Below are 15,473 nucleotides of genomic sequence, written 5' to 3'. Positions count from 1 at the left end.
TTCTGTTAATTTAGCCCATTTTAATGAAGTATTTTTCCGTGAAGATGGATTTGTGGTCTGGTCTACCTAATCGGGCTGATACGTAGAAATCTTATTCTGATGCTTGAAGGCTATTAGGAGCTGGACAGAATAAAACAGACTTAAGGCTCAGACACAAGTCAAACAATATGGAATGACTGAATCCATAATGGTCCCAACTTGGTTCTTGATGGAGCTGTGCTTTCCCTGAACAAGCAGGTCCATAGTCTAGAGCACGGGTGTCAAACTCAAGGCCTGTGGTCTGAATCTGGCCTGTGGGGCCACCCTGGAAACAGTGAAGGACCAGCCTGCAGTGCCTCTGCCAGCAAAAACGGAGCTTGGGAGGGCCGCGCGCAGCCCTCGCGAACTCTGTTTTTGCTGGCAGAGAGTTGCAGAAGGCCGTTGCAGAAAAAAATGGAGCTTGGGAGCCCGTTTTCGCTGGTAGAGTGCTTGGGCCACCACAATCGCCCCTGACACGAGTGACGTCGAGCTGGCCATGCCCCCCCGACCCACACACACACACCCAAGGTCAAACACAACCCTGATGTGGCCCTCAATGAAATCGAGTTTGATACCCCTGGTCTAGAGGTAGTTGCAATTCACTTCTTAGCGCACAGGAAAGAGGATAGTGGTTTGCAAAATATGACACTGTTGGAATATCTACATGTTCCTCCTGCATTGCAGATGTGAAAAACTACTCTCCACAGTTTCTAGAGCTGGTCAGCAAGAGAACTGGAGAATTCCCCACCTTAGCTAAATTGCTGGTAAGTGGAATCATATCTTGTAATCTAACCCCGTTTAAAAAGACTGTTAGACTCTAACTGTCATGGTGATGAGTGGCTGTCAGAGGCTTGACAGCAGCCCTAGATTTTTGCCTCCTGATTGAAGAGTAGAGGAGTAAAATCCTTTGCCCAGCTTTGACTGGCATGCCTATTGTAACCTTTCTTCGTCTACTGTAATGTAGAGCTGCACTTGAAGATCAACTGTTGCAGAATATGGCTGCCTGTTTACTACTGGGTCAGCCCAGTTATTGCCATGTAACACTAGTATTACAGGAGCAGTATTAGCTAGCAGTTTGTACACAATTTATGCTAATAGGTAGGGTATGTTGAGAATCCCCACTTACCACAAAATCCAGCAAGTGGGAGTGCAGATATGAGCAGTCTCTGTAAGGTAAAGGTAAAGGTTCCCCTCGCACATATGTGCTAGTTGTTCCCGACTCTAGAGGGCGGTGCTCATCTCCGTTTCAAAGCCAAAGAGCCAGTGCTGTCCGAAGACGTCTCCATGGTCATGTGGCTGGCATGACTAAACACCAAAGACGCACGGAATGCTGTTACCTTCCCACCAAAGGTGGTCCCTATTTTTCTACTTGCATTTTTTGCCTGCTTTCAAACTGCTAGGTTGGCAGAAGCTGGGACAAGTAACGGGAACTCACCCCATTACTGCGGTACTAGGGATTCGAACCACTGAACTGCTGATCTTTCAATCGACAAGCTCAGCATCTTAGCCACTGAGCCACCGTGTCCCTGCAGTCTCTGTAAGGGTCCCTTTTATGGAATTACCTGTGGCCTTGGAAGTGACACTGGCCTCTCGCCTGTTAGTTTTTAGGAAGGCAATGAAGACACGGTTGGGCCAAAGTTCTTTGGAATAGCATGATATTGTTATTATAATGTATTTTTCTTCAGAAGTCAGGCAAAGAAAATGGATTATATTCCATTTGTACTTCTCGACATACAGCAGTTCATTTAGTGACCGTTTGAAGTTACAACGGCATTGAAAGAAGTGACTTATGACCGCTTTTCCCACTTACAACTCTTTACAACATCTCCATGGTCACGTGATCAAAATTCAGACGCTTGGCAACTGACTCATGTTTATGATGGTTGCGATGACTCGGGATCATGTGATCCCCTTTTGCGACCTTCTGTCAAGCTAAGTCAATGGGGAAGCCAGATTCACTTAACAACCATGTTACTAACTTAACAACGGCAGTGAACTGCATTCACCTAACAACTGTGGCAAGAAAGGTTGCAAAATGGGGCAAACTCCCTTAACCACTGTCTCGCTTGGGAACCTAAATCTTGGGCTCCATTTTGGTCATAAGTCAAGGACTAGCTGTACTATTTTGATACTTGCTGTTTCTTTTCTATCTCACTTTGCAAGCTGCTTAACTGGCTCCATGTAAATTTCTGTTGATGTAAATCAGTCAGTCAATCAAGGGTTGCCCCTTGCCAATTTGCAGCTTATAGAATAAAAGATACATTTGGAAAGGGTTTTATTTTGTTTTTGTTTTTAAATAAGAAGAGGCCTTGGATAAAATAATACACATTTGCACTTTGGATAATGATTCACCCAAAACCTGGGAAAATTCTTTCTGGAGTTACTTAACCAACCAGTTTCTTTTCCATCTGAGTAGTTCTTGCGAAATTTACACCCAAGGCTTCCAAACCAAAGCTCACCTACTTCAGTGGGCATGATTCATATTTGAGCCAAATGTCATGCCTGCTTTACTTCCAGATTTCGCTGAGGTGCTGAGCCAACCCAAGAGCACACTGGATGATTGGACTGAACAGCAAACCAGCTAGGAGCTCTCCAAGTGAAAAGAGACATATATTACCCAACACTCCACAACGCTCAAGGGGCAGCCAATGAACAAATCTCTCCAGCTGTGCTCGGTGTTCTAACTTGGAACACACATGGTGATAGGTCAAAAACAGCATAGCGCATTGGAACATTTATGAGAAACTTAAGGACAGAGAAAGCATGTGAGGCCCAGACATCTTGAATTAAATCCTAAAAATAACAGGGGCACTGTTCAAATGCTCGTGTAAGATAATCCTTCTTATTAACCCACCCACTCCTATCCACAAAATGATAATCAGAAGCCATGCTTCTGTACTACAAGCCAAATAGAATCAAGGAATATGTTTTGGAATTTAACAGAGGAGGTCAAAACCTGTGTTTGGGCTTAGCTCTGGCCCTTGAATAAAAGAACAGGGAAAGCTGCATTTGAAAATAAGCAGATTGTATCCTTCTCTAGTACATATCATATCTGTGCTGTAAAAATCCAGAGGAACCACTAGAGGGCAGACAAAGAAACACCTCTAGGCTGCCATCTGGTGGTCATCAGGTTTTGTGCTGTTTAGCGTCATCCTCCTCCCTGGTTAGTCACAATTCATATACACAGACAGAGGGTTAGGGAGTAAAGAGCAAATCAAGTATGTGACTGCCAGATCAGCTTGCTTACACTTGGGCATTTTAAAGAAATTCTGGCAGCTTTCCTTTGTAAACTGAAACAAGCTATATTTCATTCTTGGTGGGTTTTTTTGGTGTTTTTTTTTTAAAGACTCTTTTAATACCAGTAATCTAAAAATCCAAGACTCACCCTTATTTCATGATGTTCTCATCCCTGGGAGGAAGTTCATATAGTTGCTTATTTCATTTAGTGGGCTTTCCTTTCCACACCAAGGGCAAGCAAGGGTCAGTTGTGATCATAACAAATTTGAAGCAATCTTTGTTTTGAGACTTTCCCAAGCAGAAGCTGAAAGAAATGAACTCTCACCAGAGCACCAAAGGATGATCCTACTCTTGATTGAGCCATAGCACTTAGCTCAGGCTGAGAAAGCCCAGAGGAAGAAATAAAAGGTCCTGGGACATCATGTCCACGAGATTAATTCAACTTGGGAGGCTTGCACATGCCGAACCAGAGCAGCAAACCAGAGCCTCAAATCCAAAGAAGTTTGCAATCCACTGTTCCATACAGGCCAGCTCCCAAAAAGTGGGCATGGATGGAAGATGTTAGCAGGGTTGAGAGAGAGAAAAAAAAAATTAAGAAAATATTTTGCTCTTGGAGATTGTCTCCGGTACAGAAGCATTTTTTTCAAACCTCTTTTAAAGACAAGCAGAGTGAGAGCTGGATGAACTTAAGGGAGAATGTTATTCTAGAGAGCTGGCACTGTGATGGAGAAGTCATGATTCCTATGTTTCATTAGATGACTATGCTAAACAGAGAAGCAGCTAGGCAGGCCTGAGGAGAGGGGATTTCAACCAGTACATTGTTCCGGGGCCCATGGAGCTCAAAGGGGGCCCATGAAGGGGAAATTTTTTAAAAAATTTTTTTTACAAAACAAAATTTTTAAAAAGAAAAATAATATTGGATATATACTTCATACTCTATACTTTGTGTGTATAGCAAAACCAACTTGCAGCCTTGTTTGACATAACCTTTATTAATCTGAAACTCAGTGAACGGTTATTTATGTAATTTATTGAATTTGGAAGTCCATGTGGATGTCACACACTTAATTTGTGTGGAAATGGTCTTTGGATCTCTGCCGCCCATGTACGGGGGGCGTGCGGGGGTGACCGCACGCACATGGGCGTGGGGGCGTGGGGGGGGCATATTAGTCTTGTTCCATCACTTAATAATCCTCTCGGCGGCCCTGCAACTAGAACATGTTAACTTTGCCCAATCAGATAGACAAGCAGAAGCTATAGAGGGCAGATGGTTCCATAAATAACTTGGCCCTATGAGATGGCTGCCCTGACTGGAAAGGGACAACATGCCGTGGCCAACTCACCACAGCCATCTCGTCGTGGGTCAACTCCATGTGAGATAATAATATCAATGTGATCTGCCACAGTTTCTTCAACATTATTTCCATTTTTGTGGTAATGGGCAAAAATGAAAATAGTATCAAAGAAACAGTGACGGATAACATCACTGGAATTATCCTGCAACAAGTTGTCCCATGGTGAGTTAGCCGCAGTGAGATGGCCCCCGCAAGTTGGCTGCGGCGAGTTGTCCCAAACCTGCCATGACAGCCAAGGAATCACCCCATGCTGGAGGAACAGGCTCACTTCTCAGTTCAGCCCTGAACCTTTCAGCTAAGGAGCACAACATAGCACAGCTTTCTTTCATGACAAAAATGGGCATTCTATGAGGTAAACAGCATTCCTGTGGCCTTGAAGCACTTATTAATTTATATCCCACTTTTACTATTTTTTACAAATAACTCAAGGTGGCAAACATATCCAACACACCTTCCTCCTCCTATTTTCCCCCATAACAACAACCCTGTGAGGTGGGTTGGGCTGAGAAGGGTGACCGGCCCAAAGTCAACCAACTGGCTTTCATGGCTAAGGCAGGACTTGAGCTCATATACTCCTGGTTTCTAACCTGGTATCTTAACCACTAGACCAAACTGGGTCTCCAATTAGGCCAGCAGAAGCATTCTAACACAGAGACACATACAATAGGCAAGAGCTGGGTGGAAGCAGAGCTAAGTACCAAGAACGAGAATCTTGTGTCCAAGTAAAAGATAATTTCTCTTGTCTAAAGTTTATAAATTTCCACATCTGATGCAAACAGCTTGGTTTAATTTGAGAAGAAAATAAGTGCCTCTTAAGTTTATTGGGATGCTGTTTGATGACAAAGCTGGCCTAGAGCAGGATATAGAGTCTGGGGACTTGAATTTGCTATTCCACAACTTTCATATCTTCCTCTCCAGGAAAGCATGAGGTTCTCTGGATCAGTGATCACCAACTGGTGGTCTATGGACCACTGGTGGTCCGCAAGAAAATTTTGGTGGTCCACAGAAAAATTATTCGCATTTTATATATTGCACTAAATCAGGGGTCCTCAAACTATGGCCTCTGGGCCAGATACATGCAGTAAATGTTTGCGTTGCTGTGGAGAGTCTCCCCCTTCAGGGTCTTTTTGTGTGAGTTGGAGTGGGGCAGAAATTCCAACTTGGGGTCGGCTTCAGCCTCCTGGTGTGGGGCTTTGGGTGAAGGCTGGAGGAAAGTGCCCCTGGTGGCGAAGAGCCGGAGGGCCTTGTTCCAGTGGGACTGCATCATGGCCTGGAACTGGCTGACCATCTCAGCCCACTGAGCCTCCAGGCGCCGGTACCTGGCCTTGCACTCCTGCAGGTCTTCCTTCTGCTTGGAAAGCCTATGCTCTTAGTCCTCAGTGAGGTGCTTCTGCTAAGCCTCCTTCTCACTTTCTGCTTCCTTCTCCAATTTGAACTGAGCTGTTTTGCCAACTCTTTCTCATGGTGGCTGCTTAGCTCCAATAACTGCTTCCTGTTGGGGCACTAAGGAGCCTAGGTGGGCAGGCGAGGAGGGGCTGGGAGAGGAGGGGAGAGGAGAGGCTGGCAAGGTGCCCCTCAACGTGAGTGACATTGAGTTGACCACACCCACCCAGTCACATGACTACCTAGCCACACCCAACCAGCCTATCAATAGGCAGATCATATTAGTGGTCCGTGGGATTTAAAATTATGAATTTAGTGGTTCCTGAGGTCTGAAAGGTTGGTGACCCCTGCTCTGGATAATGTAGACAATGCCTACAGATCCTTCCTTCAAAGGGTGGAATTAGCTGCTGTAACAAGTAGTGAGAAAAGATGCTATCAGAGGCCCCCATAAAGCATAATATTTTATTTTATTTTATTTATTTTGTCGAGTACATATTAGATAATATATATAAGTTATAAGCATGAATTGAATACATAAAATGAATACAATTAGTTTAAAAAGAATAGAATAGAATTCTTTTATTGGCCAAGTGTGATTGGACATACAAGGAATTTATCTTTGGTGCATATACTCTCAGTGTACATAAAGAAAAAATAAAATATATTCATCAAGAATCATAAGATACAACACTTAGTGATAGTCATAGGATACTAATAAGCAATCAAATCATACTAGGAAACAATAAAAACAATATAAGTTGTATAGATACAAGCAACATGAATATAAGAAAATAAGTATAAAAAATAAGTATATAAAAAGTAAGTATATAAACTGAAAGGAGACATCATTTTATGTAATTCAATTTTAAGACCGAAGCTCATTCTTCGTGATTTTTTTTGTTTATAAAAAAATCCAGTTGTAATGGGTGAGGGATTTTTACACATACACGTTTTTAGCCAATTCTCAAACTGAACTTTGTACATGCTCGGGCCTAGAATATGCAAGTGAATGAAGACTAGAGAGAAACCCATAGATTTTGAAGAGGCTACATCATCTCATAAGAGGGAGAGATTTGGCAACAGCAAAATAGATTTTAAATACAAAGCAGATGTGTTAAATTCATAAATTCTGCTGGCTTTTTTTTTTTTTAAAGAGGCCTGTATTGATCATATAGCTGGGTCCTCCTACTGGCATTCCTTTCGCCACTGTGGGAGCAGAGTGTTGATCTAACGGGACCTCTGACCTGACCCAGCGGGACTCTTCTGATGTTCTTGTGTTCCAGCAAGTTTTCTTCTCCCACACTGTTGACTGATTTTGCCAAGAGCAGCCCAGTAATATTCTGCAAAGATTTACCCCACCCCTCACGCTCTTGAGAGATGTTTTTCTTTCCACACTAAATTTTGAAATGGCGTCTTCATATGCAGACGGGTTCACCAGCATAACCAGGAGCAAAGTTTTCTCTGGACTCAGAGCAAAGAAACCCCCCATGACAGACTCCACAGCAAGTCGCTCAAATTGGGACTCTGCCAAGAAGGGGAAAGTCTTTCCAGAGAGCATTTAAAAGGAGGAAAAAGAGATTCTAGTCCATTCTGTTGATTGAAATAAATGAGATTACAGTTTGGGCATTTTCTCTAGCAATGGTGCCACCCTCAACTTGCTTCTCTAATATGGAATGCTGAACAACTTTTATAATTCATAATCATTTAGATGTCAACTCTCTGGGAAATCAGGTAGCATACAAATGCTTGTATTAAAATAAATAGGTTATTATCTATTTATCACAGGCTAAGTCAGTGTTATTGCCCAGGGAACCTCTTCCATCAGTCATGCTAAAATGAATGGGACTGTATGGCAACCCCACTACTAGAAAATTGAGTGAAGGAATATGAAAGCTCCTGTATTTGTCAGCTGTTTATTCTTGCAGAAAGAGTAGTTGAATTTGGCAATTCTCCTTCTGGAATATTTAATTCCAGATTCCTCAGGATGCTCCAGAAACAACAATATTATGCTATTGTTCTGATATGTATCCCTTAACCATTCTTAATGTATAAAAGAATGGCAAACTGCTGCTGAAAATGTTCTTAGAAAGTGTTTTTCTTCACACACTGCTCTTAATTTGCCAAGATTAAGCCAGAATCAGTTTGGAATCAGAATTGCCTGCAAGCATACAAATTATGTTTGCACTGGAACTCAAAGGTTTCTTGGCGCCAAACTTCAGAAGGCACTGACCTGCAACAAAATGGAGATTTAGTTTTCTGGCAGACCCTTGTCTTGTAGAAACATCTGGACCACAGCATTCCATGATGATTAACCGTGCACACCCACTCATCTAAGTTATGGTTTCTAGATTGGATTTTTTTTTTTATTAAGTACCTTCACAGCACTTTCCCCCCCATCCATGGCTGATCTTATCCACTTAATTGCTCTCTATTCCAATATATTTAGCTATGCAAGCCCACCTGCCATATTACAACCTCTTCCTACCTAGACTTGTCCTAATGCTATGGAAGACTGTTTATTGTATCATAGAGATCCCCAAACCTTTCACCTTCTTGGTATCACCTTGAAAAATGGTGGCCCAACAAGCCAGGATCTGGGTTTCCCAACCCAATAAGTGCTTAGAAGTATTATGATGTTTTGGGCAAGGCGTGATGTTAAAAGCTTTGGAAGAAACCAAAGTATTCCCATGCTATTCCTCAATAAAGGGTCAAAATGTGGTTCTGTCTAACTGCATTCACTTGCCAGAAGGTGAGATTACCCCAATACTTGGAAAGATGAAGAAGTACTACCGTGGCTTTATTGTCGTCATCTTCTCCTTCTCCTTCTTCATATTCAACGTGTTTATAATTTCATTAATCACACATCAATATTTTTGGATTAAAGACTAGTATTCCACTACAATGAAACATGCTACACAGTTAGAAACAATAACAAATTTTGTTTCTTACAATTATTTTTAAAACCTCTAGTAAAATTGGTGATATGAGTCGGGACATGAATGGGTACCATGAAGGAGATAAGGAGAACCACCAGATTTTTAAAAAGAACAAAGAAAAGGAGTTTTGATCAATTCGGAATTCAGTTGTAAAGGAGGGGTAGCAATAATGGCAGGATCATTGGATGACGCATTCAATTGTCTGATGTATCTGATGACCAAAGTAATAAAACCAGATTCGTAAAAATAGAATACTGTATGGGAAAGTAGAATACTATTGGTGGGACCTTGCAAACTTTAGATACTTTCTTTCAGAAGGATCACAAATCTTGCTAGATTAAGCAATCCAGGCCTCAATGAATTGAAGAGATCCCAGAAAAATATGGTTCATTTGTATGACAAATTTGTAGAACTGCTGAACCTTTCTGACAGCTAAGAATCAAGAGCTGAGTGCTATGTTTCTGAATTTCTAATTGTTTCGGCCTATTTAGCTTTCAAAACAGCTTATCAACATGTACCAGTATATTTTAAATACAAACATTTATTTTATTGATTCATGTTTTTCTTTTTTTTTTTTATTGAAAAAGTTTTTCAAATACAAATTTTCCCCCTTTCCCCCCACTCCCTAACCCCCCTCCCCCTCCCCTCCCCCCATGGCTTCTGCAAGATGAAATCCAAATTAATATCACATTATATAATACTTTACCACCCTTTTACATCACCTCCTATGTGCTAAACATTTCTTTCTAACATTATTATTATGTCCCCCGCATACTATACATTTCAAACAACATTCGGCTATGAAACTATATAATAAATCCTAATTTGGCATTTATTCTATTCATAATCCACCCCCATACGTATATCTCTTAACACAAATCTTTTAAGTATATTAATATCTAAACATAACATCCCTTTTCCTAAACTAAGCAATCAGTAACATTACCTATCACCTTGTACCATATCAATTTTATTTCACCCACTTTCCTACAGGTCTACCATACATAATATATTTAATATCTTTATTCTTCTGCCCGTATCACTAAAATATATTTCCATATATAAATAAAACCCTCAAATGACTTTAAATTTGTATTCCATATAATATCTTCTGTAATGTTTTTCAACTAGATTGTTAATTCCATCGACCATGTTAAGGTAACATCAAGTCCTGCTTCCAACAGTATATTCAGTATCTTCAATTACCATCTGCCCCCATCATTAATAAGTATTTCTGTATATGAAACACCCCCCCCCGAGTGACTTTATATTTATGTTCCATATGGTATCTTCTGTAATGTCTTTTGTCTAGATTATTAATTCCGACAACCACGTTAGGGTAACAGCCAGATCATCTGCATGCCCCAATTCCATAGTTCTCTTGCCTTGTAGCTCAACATATACGTAATCCATTTTTCAAAGAGTCCAAAATAGAAAGTTCCAATCCGGTCAATCACAGGCCATCTTCCACATCCCAAAAGCACCAGCACTGCAGAGATCTGTTATTCTTCTCAAAATAGTATAAGTCTGTAATTTGCCTCAGCTATATTTTCATGTATCAGCCTTCTATAAATCCTGCTTATTATATTTAATCGTCTCTTAAATAACTGGCATTAATCTGTTGGCTAAAAAAAAATTGTAGTTTAAAATTTTTTAGTTTTGTAGAACCTGCGTCTTCTTTTCTTAACTTGTTGTGGTTTAAATCTCCACCCTGGTTGCCTTTCTAGGACTTGTATATCAGCTGATTGAATTACATGCTGGTCTTTAACTTGATAAGACATCAAATCGAGATCCGAAGCCGCCTCTCTTGTATTTATAGGTGATCCAGCGATAGCCTCTGAAGGAGAATCCAAAAGCGGCTCATCCAAAAAGCCCTCTATAACTTGTCGTTTTTCCATTACCTCCATCTCCATCTGCTTAGCCTGAGTTTCAATCTCTTGTTCATTTTGCTTTTCTTTATCCCCCTCCTGTATTCCTGACACTGATGATATACGTGGAGATGTTGGGCCCATTTTAAAAACCTTGTAGTAAAATTCTTCCGCTTTTTCAACAGTGTTGAATTGATATCTTTCTCCTTGATATCTCAATATTATACCAACTGGAGCATCCCACCTAAATGGGATGTTTTGTTTCTTTAGCTCAGTCACCAAAAATCCAAAATCCTTTCTATCTTTTAACATCTTGGACGGCAGCTCTTTATATATCCAGATCTTCTTTCCATTCATTTCTAAGGTGGAGTTAAAAGACTTTTGCACAATATCATTTCTTATTCCTTTATCAGTAAAATAAACCACCACATCTCTAGGCAATTGTCTTTGCTTTGCCACCCAAGAATTTACTCTGTAGGCCTTATCAATCTTACAAAATACTTCTTCAGAGCTGACCTTTAAGATCACAGCCAGAACTTCAGCAGACATCTTTCTCAAGTCCTCCCTGTTATTTTCCTGTATTCCTCTCATTCTGATTGCAAATTCCATTGATCTAAATTGCATCATTGTAACTTCATTTTCAATCCTTTGCTTTATATTATCTGCATTGTAAGTCTTGTGATCAGCTTCCTTCATTTTAGACTCTACTTCTGAGCTATTTTCTTGAATCATTGTCAAATCATTTTCAATTCTTTGCATTTTATTATCCAGATTATGAATCTTATAATCAGCTTCCTTCATTTTAGAGTCTATTTCTAAATTAATATCTTTATCCATCTTTAGAATTACTTCTGAAAAGCTTTTCAAAGCTGTTATATCGCTTCAGGTTATCATACTTTTGTTGAACCAACTCTTTAATTTCCTGTCTAAATTTTTCAAGATTCTGGTTCATAATCTCATCATGTCTTGCCAACTCCTCCACAACAAATTCCTTTAAAACTTTAAAACCATTCTTCTGCATCTGCGAGCTCAAAAATTGCTCTTGTGATTTATAAATGGGGGAGCCCCCCCCCCCCCACAGCTTGGTTGTCTGGCTTTGTCAGTTTTAACGCCATCCTGCCACCCAAACAGACTCTTTTTAAAGAAAGAAAAAGTCTTTTCTCCACACAATATCAATATCAAGTCTCTAAGAAAGGAAGAAGCATGAAACAGAAATTTTTCTCTTCCCTTGTAGCCAGCACTATTGCTTCAGATACTTTGTAGCAAGTTAAACCATTCAAACGGAAAGACTTTCGCTTTCAGCTTTCTTCTCAAGCCTCAGCCAGCCGCCATTTTAAACTCCCCCCCCCTTTTCACTCTTTCCTCATTCGTAAAATCAATCATAGGGTTGTTACAAATACTTGTGATTTAGTCCCAAATCCAGATTTCATCCTGCTTATTCGAGCAATCTGTTAGTTTTTGCTAATTAGGTTGGTCACATCGTCTAGCTCTGCAAAGCGCAGAGTTCTCCCGCAGCCCGGAGCAGTGGCGAGCTGGATAGGGAGCCTCATCCTGCTTCCTTCCCAAGAGTAAAAAAAAAACTCTGGGGACTTCGCAGAGGGCTCTACCTGCTCTCGCCGGCTCACCTCACATTTCCTTAAGGAAACGGAGTTTTTTGAGCCGCCTCTCAGCTGTGAAGGCGGCTCTTTACGGGCGGCGGGGGGTGGCGGTCCCAAAAGACCGTCTAGCGACGATGGAAGCCAAACCGGAAGCCGATTCATGTCTTTCTTAAACTTTATAATGCACGTGTCTTTCAGTCTGATTAATGAAGGTGAAACATCTGCCAGAAAGTAGATTCAACTATGTCCTTGATAATATATTTGGGTTAGTAATGTACATGAAAGAGAGATCAGATATTTTCCTTCTAGAAGGAAGTACTTTTCTAAGTTCTGTTCACTTTCCTTGGTATAAATGGAAAGGCTTTAAACTATTTAAGAAATGAATGCTGAAACATTTCAGTTTTGCTTGCTCAAACATGCTAAGGCACATAAAATAAAATCAGTCAATGAATCTTGACAACTGCAGAGAATCTCTTAATGGAACAAAAGGAATTTTAAAATGGGTGGGAGGGACCTACAGTGAAGTTTATATACTTTTTAAAATAGTATCAGTACTGTTTTAATTCAAATGCAAAGTAAACAAGATCTTCAATGTCATTGGATTGAATTTGTAACAGTTTATACTACAGATCTTTAAAAGCATTAAATCATTGTATTGAAACAATTATGTGATTTTTAAAAAAGTATCATTTTGACATTCATAGGATGGTGCTATGTTCACAGCACCAAAGAGGACAGTGAATTTCTAGATCAGAAATTTCACTATCCCTAAATTTCATTTATCTTGGGGCATTTGTTTTCTTTCTTTCAGGCTTACTGTACAGCGCTGTTGTGAGATTATATTGGGAAATAACATTCTCCCACACTTCTTTTAGAAAGAGTAAAAAGAAATGTGCACGAGTAACAAACAAACCAAGGATATTATTGTTAGGATCGATTGTCCTAGAGTCTAGACAATGAGCCCTCCAGCTATTAAGGTGCTAAGCCTGCTTGAAGCAATCCTGATGCAGTTTAATTTCCTCATCAACATTTATTGCAACAGGAAAAATGAGGCAACGGAACAGCAAAGCTGATAACCTCAAATGGACCATAGTTAGAAAAAGGTTCTTTATGTGGATTTCAGGCACTAATGGTTCGATTCTTTAATCTGTGTCTTGTGGAAATCTATTCACTTAAGCATACGGCATCATTTCTTCAAAAGAAGTTTTGAATATGCAAAGTGATTTATCAGACAAGACACAGGGAAAAAAAGATGTGTAAAAACACATTTTACAGAAGGAAAGTATTTATTTTCCATTATACTATTAAATAAAAACAGGACTATGAAGAGCTAAACAGACAAAGGACCATAAAACAGATTTCTGTCATTGTTATGGAGAAACTTCAAATCAGTCAATTATATGCCAAGGAAACAGAACTCAGAATGATTCCTTATGATTCAAGCTATGGAGCTATCCTTGACTGCCATGCATCCTGAATTTTGCTTATTTCAGTGTCCCTAAAAATCTCAGACTTCTTAATTAGTTCAGGAATTGCTTTCAAATCTTCAGCAAAGTCTACTTGTTCATTACATGTGACACATGTAAAAGGGATACGGTAGCACCAGAGGAAGGCACAGATTTTCTTGCCTTATTTTTTACCTTTTTCCTTTCACCCTGTTTTTGGATCTCTCCCTCTCTCTCAACCCTGGCTTGGCATATTTCAGGAGTGAAACATTAAGGACTATTTGGTGTCTGTGGTTGAATTGGGTCTGTCTGCACAATGCTGTAGCACTTCTCATAAAACCAGTCTCAAGGGAAGATTTTTCTTTAAGTAAGCAATTCTCCATCAGACGTGAATACTGCCAAGCCTCATTCGGATCACGATGTGGGATTTGGTGGGGACTTCTCTAGAAGAGGGCTCTGAACTACCAAGTACGACTCTTGCATCTGGGAACCGGGTGATCCTGGCCTTGGAGACATCTTTCTTCCTCCTGCATGCTCAGCGCACTATTTCAGTTCTTTCAGTCACCCTTTGACTTCGGTTTGGATGTGGCAGTGCTGACTCATAGCACCGCTGAGGGTTCCTGCAGAGAAGTCATGTCTAACCACTCCACAAATGAAGTTTTTGCTGGCTGTTAGCGTTGCTTGGCTGTCTCCAGTCCACATCATTGCCCATTCTGAAACAGGAAGTCCCAAGCTGCTCTTAGCTCTATTTATGCAATCTTTTGATTGTGTTTTACGCCTACATTTTCAGTTCAGGCTGGAGCATCAAACTGGTTGAAATGCATTCTTCCTACTCCGTGTCTGAATCTGGTGAGCCAAGATATACTTTCGTGGTGGCCACCCTGGGCTGAGGTTTCTTCTTGTTAGCATGTGTTGCCCTCTTCATTCTAAATAATAAAAATAAAAATAATTAAAACCATTTTATTTTCATAATGCAGATGTCTTAACACTTCATTGTTTCTAGAAATTTGGAGAACCTCCACTACTGGAAATGTTAAAATGATCTTGATGACTTTTCCCCATTATTCATCAGATTAAGAGATATCCATCTGCCCTGAGGGAAGTGATATTTAGTAAAACAATGAGCTCTGTAGGAGTTAAAATTTAAATCCACAGGACAGATTGATATTCCATGCAGAAGTTATAACCCACAATGTAGGTCATCTTGAAATGCTTCCCTTAAGCGATGGCTTCCAACAAAGCAAGATGTGCAAACATTCAGAATGGAAACTTGCCTTCAATTAAGTGGGGTGGATTCTTTTTTCAACACCTTGATACTCTAGGGTATTTAGCATTCCATTCTCACGAATACGGCATATATCGAATTACGAAAGATATGTGCCTTATGATGCCTTGATTTTATATTAGAGGTGTATCTATTTACTAATTCAACATGCTTCTTCCAGTTACAAGGCTAGCAGAGATTCAAAACATAATAACATTGTTGTCATAACAGGACATCTGCAATAGCTCCTTGGAGATTGCTTGCCTAGCCAATAAGCCACCTCCTGATTTGGGGCAATCCTATCCTATATAGCAATAGGAATAGCACTTAGACTTATATACCGTTTTACAGTACTTTACAGCCCTCTCT

Source organism: Pituophis catenifer, unplaced genomic scaffold, assembly GCF_029215685.1.
Source record: "Pituophis catenifer annectens isolate HBS135680 unplaced genomic scaffold, rPitCat1.0.hap2 SCAF_1, whole genome shotgun sequence".
Taxonomy (NCBI): Eukaryota; Metazoa; Chordata; class Lepidosauria; order Squamata; family Colubridae; genus Pituophis; species Pituophis catenifer.
The sequence above is the reverse complement of the archived record's forward strand: the minus strand, read 5'-3'. Positions refer to the sequence as shown.